Raw genomic sequence first — 8,002 nt, 5'->3', positions numbered from 1 at the left:
CGTTGCGGAGCACAGGCTCCGGATGTGTAGGCTCAGCGGCCATGGCTCACGGGCTCAGCCTCTCTGCGGCATGTGGGATCCTCCTGGACCGGGGCACAAACCCGTGTCCCCTGCACCAGCAGGCGGACTCCCAAACACTGCGCCACCAGGAAAGCCCTCCTTGTGGGAATTTCTGACAACCAATAAGCTTTGTGGATTTCCCTGAAGGTAAGGTTATTATTTGCCAAGTATCATCCTATTCTCTTCCAGCTTTTCTGAGCTTCATGGACATCAGTCCAATTTAAGGATTCTTTCTAACTCCACAGTCAAAAGACAGACTGATTTAGGTCTATCTGTGGATAGTGTAAGCCCTGACTTGGAAAGATGCTTTCAGCTTGGTTATTCTCCAGTGTTTTCTCTGGCTGTGTAGTCAGTTTGACACATGACTGTATCCACCCTAGCACTTTGGATTCAGCCCTGAGAGTGAGCTGAAGTGGGCCTGCCTGGAGCGTCAGGACTAAGCCTAATGTGTATCGTCCCATCTCAAGTGGATACCTGTATAGTCTCTGGGCATGGAATGGAATTATATCTCTCCTCAACCTTATTCCTAAGGTATATTTTGAATTGGAAGGGGGGGTTGAGCTTTGTCCAAATTCTATTTAGTAATGATGAAGTTCATCATTAAGGAGATATAGTAGATATTCAATAAGAGTCAGAAGGCACAAGATGTGACCAATGAACACAAATTGGGGCTGATCCAGAAGTTTTGTGCTCTGCATCCCTGGATTACCATGGTAATTCATTCCGTGGACAGTAGTTGGTCATATGTTAAGTGACACTGGTCTTCTCTGATCAGAGTAGGTTGTTTCTCGTTCAGGGAAAATTAATCGTCCCTGAGTCTGTTTTCCTTGTTTGGCTCTCCACTTATCTTCCAGTCTGTAGTATGGCTACTTGGCTTGTGATGCTTGCCTTGATTCCGACACAAAGAAGAAAAATAGAAGAATTCAGCAGAAGAATTCAGCAAACAGTTAATGGAATGCTTGGCAAAGTAAAACTAGGGCTTATTCATGCAGCAGAGTAGCTGATAATTGCCTTTATTATTCTAGGCTAGACTGAGGTCATTGTCTGATGAAATTGGACAATTTGAAAAATGGGGAAAAATGAACACAATTTAAGTTTATTTAGATACAACTTCTATATTTTCTTTTACTTTCTTATCAACGTTTGGCTTTTAGTAAGAGGGAACCAGAAAAAAGAGAGGAGATAGGGCTTCTCTGGTGGCGCAGTGGTTGGGAATCTGCCTGCCAATGCAGGGGACACGGGTTCAATACGTGGTCTGGGAAGATCCCACATGCTGCGGAGCAACTAAGCCCGTGCGCCACAACTACTGAGCCTGCACTCTAGAGCCCGCGTGCCACAGTTACTGAGCCCAAGTGATGCAACTACAGAGGCCAGTGTGCCTGGAGCCTGTGCTCTGCAACAGGAGAAGCCACTGCAATGAGAAGCCCGTGCACCACAACAAAGAGTAGCCCCCGCTTGCCGCAACTAGAGAAAGCCTGCACGCAGCAATGAAGATCCAACACAGCCAAAAATAAATAAATAAAATAATTTTTTTTTAAAAAAAGAGAGAGGAGATGAAGCAGAGTGGTAAATAAGGAGGCATATATTAAGGAAAATAATCTTTGACACATTAAATAATTCTTTCATTCAAAACAGCAAGTGGTAGAAAAGCAAATAAACATAGATAACTTTAAATCAGTACAAATACATCCTATTTTTTTCCTGGAATCTAGCACAGTGATAGTTTTATGACACTGTCATTTAATTGTCACATGTTGCACTCCCAATTCTGGCCTCTCAGACTTCATGAATATCTACCTCTGGCATAAGAAAGGGAAGGGAGGGAGGGAGGCAGGAAGGAAAGGGAAGGGAAGGAAGGGAAGGAAGTGGGGAAGAAGGGAAGAAAACTGCATGGCTCACAGCTCTTCCTGCAATGAGTAACATTCAGTGAACTAGAATCCACTTAATCAGATTCTCCTCTACTCCCCACCTTAATTAATCATTTTGGCTACAGTCATTCTTAATTCCATCATCCCTTTCCTCTCCTCCATTCCACTGATACTCAAATCTTGTCAATTCTACCTTAAATACATTGAGTTTAAGAAAAAAACTTTGAGGGCTTCCCTGGTGGTGCAGTGGTTGAGAATCCACCTGCCAATGCAGGGGACACGGTTTCAAGCCCTTGTCCCAGAAGATCCTACATGCTGCAAAGCAGCTAAGCCCATGTGCCACAACTACTGAGCCTGCACTCTAGAGCCCACGAGCCGCAACTACTGAGCCTGTGTGCCACAACTACTGAAGTCCATGTGGCTAGAACCCGTGCTCCGCAACGAGAAGCCACCACAATGAGAAGCCCATGCACCTCAACATAGAGTAGCTCCCACTCACCGCAACCAGAGAAAGCCCACACGCAGCAACGAAGACCCAATGCAGCCAAAAATAAATAAATAAATTTATTTTAAAAAAGAGAAAGAAAAGAAAAAAACTTTGAGAACAGCCCCTTGAGGCCAGAGTTCATGACTGATTCATCTTTGTATCTCTCAGCACATAACGCAGCCCATCTCACCTCGCCAGCCATCAATACCCATGTTATTTATCACATAAAGATTTTAGGGAAGGTCAGTGTACATTTATTTCCTTCTCTGCATTGGGAGAGGTATGTCCTCTGACTGGATTTTCCAACACCTGTATGACCCTAGGTAAGTGCCATCCCCTCTCTGGTGGTCATTACAGCCTTCTATGATGCTCAAGGATACTAGACCACCACCCCCCGCCAAACTGCTGCTGGTGGCCAAGAAGCCCTGTTTACTGTGCTTTGAGACCTTCAGCTATCTCTTTTATCATGAGAACTCTGTCAAAAGCAAAGGCCATAACCCAAGCCACACTTTCTTAAGAGAGAGAAAAAGGAAATTATTTGTTATGGTAATTGAAAAGTCTGAAGAATGGTGATAAGGAAAGTACAACCACAGGCTTGTCTGATTTCAAGTGCTAAAACCATGTCACTGAAATCAGTCCCTCTCTGTCTCTGTATCTCTTTGTTTCTGTCTCTACTTCCATGTGTCTTTTTCCTCCCATTTTCTCCCAGTGAGTACTCTCCAAGTAAAGGCCAAGATGGCCACCAGAAACTCCAGGCTGGAGCAACTATGGTAGAAAGAGAATCTCTTTCCCAAATGTTCCAGCCAAAGTCCCAGGTGTGATTCTCATTAGCCTGGGGAAGTCACCTGTTTATCCTTTAACCAATCACTGTAGCCAGAGGCATTTGGTCCTGTGCCCATTCCTGGGGCTGGGGAGAGGGCCAGCCCCATAAGACCATATGAGCTGAAAATGGGGCGAGGTGATTCCTGAAGTGAAAGAGGGGTACTGGCACAGGACACCAGAAATTGTCTCCTACAAGGCCCTTTGTGACATCACCGGCTAACGAACAGTGACCAGTGGACTCCTGACCACAGCCTCAGTTCTTTCCTCCACCCCCATCACCAACATTCTGAAGCTGAATACAGCTGCGACAATGACCTTCCCCAGCTAGGCCCAGAAACGGAGGAAACATTCCTTGCAAAACTATACTTTTCCCAGAAGCATTAAAGGCAGGCGAGGCTCTGGGCCTACTCTGGCTCATCAGGTCAGTCCCCTGAACAACTGTTTTTGAGTTCTGAGTGGATGTGTGGTGCGCTGCTCATACACCCACTCAGCACCAAGGCACTCATTCCCCTGGTGCCAGGGGTAGTGCCTGCCTGACAGCTCACAGCAGAGTCTCTCGGGCACTTGCCTTTGGGCAAATGCAGCTGCCTTATCCAAGGTTAAGTCACTATCTGGCCAGGCCCACGTTCAATGACAGGGTTATGAAGGTCTGGCCTTCTGGCCCCAACTCAGGATGCTCTGAAGCACCTTCCACCCCAACCCTGGCTCCAGAACTCACTGAGGCCTTCCTCACAACTGCTTTGCTATTTAACTTCTCCCGCTGTCCGTCTTGCTTCTCTGCCCCTGCCCTGAACCCATAGGGACTGTTCCCAAGAGAACTCCCCAATAATTCTCCTGCACACAGATCTCAAAGTCTGAATCCCTTTCTGGGGAATCAACTTAAGACAGATTATGTAGCATCTAAAAACATATGCTATTGAAGCAGGATGGTTTTGTCAGGAAAAACTCAAACTTTGAAATCACACTATCCTCGTTTCATATTTGCCACTTACTAGCTATGAGAGTTTAGGCAAGTTACTTAACCATTCTTCTCTTCATATCCTCATCGAAAGGATGGGGATATTAATAACACCATCTCCCAGGATGGATGGGACTTTTAAGGGAAATGTTTGTGTGTAAAGTGTTCAGCTTAGGATCTGGCATTAGGAAGGGGCCAGTGTGTAGCTATTATTATTTTATAACCTGCTAGTGTAGCTAATTAATATGACTTCAAAAAAGATATGAAAAAGTACCAATGGTCAATATCTAGTGTTGGCAAAGGTTCAGTGAACAGACAGTTGCTCACACTGCTTGCGAGTCTGAAAGTGAAGTCCAGTTCTCTTTCTGGTGGGTAATTAGATAATATATATAAAAAGCCCCTAAAATGCCAATAACCTTTGACCCAGGAAGTCCAATTAGAAGCATTTTCTCTAAGGAAATCATCATCATGTGACCGCAAATTGATAGTCTAGGATATTTATATAAGTACTTTTAAACAAAAATCTGGGGCCCCTCCCTCGGTGCGCCGGCCCTAATGAGCCAGCCAGCCGGCCTGGCTCCCCTCCCTGGCCCGACGGGTGGGCGGGCTGCCTTTAGGAGGCGCGGAGGGGAGGGCTGGGCCAGCCGGCGGGCAGATGGTGATGCCGAACTTCTGCGTGGCCCCCAGCTGCACGCGGAAGAGCACACGGTGGGTTCCCGCGGGATCCAGCCAGATGCCAGAAGTGGGTGGAGAACTGTAGGAGGGCCGACTTAGAAGATTAAACACCTCATCAACTAAATAAACATTATCGGTTGTGTGCCAAACACTTTGAGACATCTATGATCTGTAGAACTAGCCCTTATAGGACAGTTCTTTGAGATAATGCAATACTAACAATATTTGATCTTACCAGCCATTTGAATAATCCACACAGTAGACACAGAAAATGAAAACGAATAAAAGAATTGAGTGAAGATGAAATCAGTGGCACCGAAACAGAAAAAAAATTGATGAAACTTCTGAACAGGAACCAAAACATAAGGAAATAAACAACAGCAATGCTCAGAACCCCAGTGCTGAAGAAGGGGGTGAAGAGCAGGATGAAGACATTTTACCTTTAACCCTTGAAGAGAAGGAAAACAAAGAATACTTAAAATCTTTTTTTTTTTTTCTTTTGTGGTATGCGGGCCTCTCACTGCTGTGGCCTCTCCCGTTGCGGAGCACAGGCTCCGGACGCGCAGGCTCAGTGGCCATGGCTCACGGGCCCAGCCACTCCGCGGCATGTGGGATCCTCCCGGACCGGGGCACAAACCCGCGGCCCCTGCATCGGCAGGTGGGCTCCCAAACACTGCACCACCAGGGAAGCCCTTAAAATCTTTATCTGAGATTTTGATTCTTATGGGAAAACAGAACATACCTCTGGATGGACATGAAGCTGATGAAATCCCAGGAGGGATTTTACTTTACTCCTGATAACTTTCAAGCACTGCTGGAGTGCCGGATCAATTCTGGTGAAGAGGTTCTGAGAAAGTGCTTTGAGACAACGGCAGTGAACACATTGTTCTGTTCGAAAACACAGCAGAAGCAGATGCTAGAGATCTGTGAGAGCTGCATTTGAGAAGAAACCCTCAGGGAAGTGACAGACTCACTTCTTTTCCATCGTCACTGACGATGTGGTGGACATAGCAGGGGAAGAGCACCTGCCTGTGTTGGTGAGGTTTGTTGACAAAGCTCACAACCTGCGAGAGGAATCTGTGGGCTTCCTGCCTTGTGAAGCTGATGCAGAAATTTTGGCTGTGAAATTTCACTCTACGATAACTGAGAAGCGGGGATTAAACATGGAGTACTATCGTGGTCAGGCTTACATTGTGTCCAGTGGATTTTCTTCCAAAATGAAAGTTGTTGCTTCTAGACTTTTAGAGACATATCCCCAAGCTATCTACACACTCTGCTCTTCCTGTGCCTTAAATATGTGGTTGGCAAAATCAGTGCCTGTTATGGGAGTATCTGTCGCGTTAGGAACAATTGAGGAAGTTTGTTCTTTTTTCCAACGATCACCACAACTGCTTTTAGAGCTTGACAATGTAATTTCTGTCCTATTTCAGAACAATGAAGAAAGGGGCAAAGAACTGAAGGAAATTTGCCATTCTCAGTGGACAGGCAGGCATGATACTTTTGGAGTCTTAGTGGACGTCCTACAAGCACTTGTTTTATGTTTAGATGGTATAGATAGTGACACAAATGTTAGATGGAATAACCGTATAGCTGGCCGAGCATTTGTACCCTGTAGTGCAGTAACAGATTTTGATTTCATCGTTACCATTGTTGTTCTTAAAAATGTTCTATCTTTTACAAGAACCTTTGGGAAAAATCTTCAGGGGCAAACTTCTGATGTCTTCTTTGCAGCCAGTAGTTTGACTATAGTGCTGCATTCACTGAAGTGATGGAAAATATCGAACTCTATCATGAATTTTGGTTTGAGGAAGCCACAAATCTGGCAGCCAAACAACTTGATATTCAGATGAAACTCCCAGGGAAATTTCGCAGAGCTCAGCACAGTAACCTGGAATCTCAGCTAACCTCTGAGAGTTACTATAAAGAAACTCTAAGTGTTCCAACAGTGGAACACATTATTCAGGAACTGAAAGATATATTCTCAGAACAACACCTCAAAGCTCTTAAATGCTTATCTCTGGTACCCTCTGTCGTGGGACAGCTTAAATTCAATACATCAGAGGAGCATCATGCTGACATGTACAGAAGTGATTTACCTAATCCTGACACACTCTCTGCTGAGCTGCATGGTTGGAGAATCAAGTAGAAACACAGAGGGAAAGATATAGAACTTCCATCCACTATTTATGAAGCCCTTCATCTGCCAGACATAAAGTTTTTTCCTAATGTTTATGCATTGCTGAAGGTCCTATGTATTCTTCCTGTGATGAAGGTTGAGAATGAACGCTATGAAAATGGACGAAAGCGTCTCAAAGCATACCTGAGGAACACTTTGACAGACCAAAGGTCAAGTAACCTGGCTTTGCTTAACATAAATTTTGATATAAAACACGATTTGGATTTAATGGTGGATATATATATCAAACTCTATACAAGTAAGTCAGAGCTTCCTACAGATAATTCAGAAACCACTGAAAATACCTAAAAGACTTTTAAAATAGACTTTCTCTTATATTTGATATTTGAAAAAATCTGTAAGAAATTTGAAAATATCTTACAGAAAAGTTGTAAGGTGTAGGTAAGCCACTTAATCACTGACTATCTTGACCTGTAGGCCTCCCACTGAGTACGTTGGTCATTGATAATCTGCCTGTTTAAATGGCCCGTTTGAAGGCCCATGCTTTGGAGACCTAACTGTTCTTCCAGAAGACAGCACTGAAAGTACCATGTTACACTCTGTGTGATCTCTGCTAATGGCCCTTTGAAATTGTATTAGTTAAGTCATTTTAGATATAACATTTGTCACTGTGGATCCAGTTGTCAGGTACTTAGTTATCAGTTCTCTGAGGAAGTAAATGTTGAGGAGGTATGGGAGGAAAGAATACATTTTATAAAACATTACAATGAAGCTCATGACTGACCTTTGAAAAGCAGGAGTTTTAAGTATGCTGTTAAAAATCTGTAAGGGACCGTTAAAACGATCAGACTGTAAGAGAAACGTGTGAGCTCACCAAACAAGGATTTCAGTGTAGATTTTGCCTTTATCAAATGAAGTTGAAGGAACAAGTTATAGTTAAAGTTTGAATGGAAGATCCTGCCATTGTTGTTCCACATCTGATTGTTGGTGTTTAC

The 8,002-nt window shown here is 44.2% G+C and overlaps 1 pseudogene; it reads left to right on the top strand.

Moving 5' to 3' along the window:
• Positions 1–4,856: 4,856 nt before the first annotated feature.
• On the top strand, positions 4,857–7,355 carry LOC131754797 (52 kDa repressor of the inhibitor of the protein kinase-like; annotated as a pseudogene).
• The last annotated feature ends 647 nt before the right edge of the window (positions 7,356–8,002 follow it).

Source organism: Kogia breviceps, chromosome 4, assembly GCF_026419965.1.
Source record: "Kogia breviceps isolate mKogBre1 chromosome 4, mKogBre1 haplotype 1, whole genome shotgun sequence".
NCBI classification, from domain to species: domain Eukaryota; kingdom Metazoa; phylum Chordata; class Mammalia; order Artiodactyla; family Physeteridae; genus Kogia; species Kogia breviceps.
The sequence above is the reverse complement of the archived record's forward strand: the minus strand, read 5'-3'. Positions and strand labels throughout refer to the sequence as shown.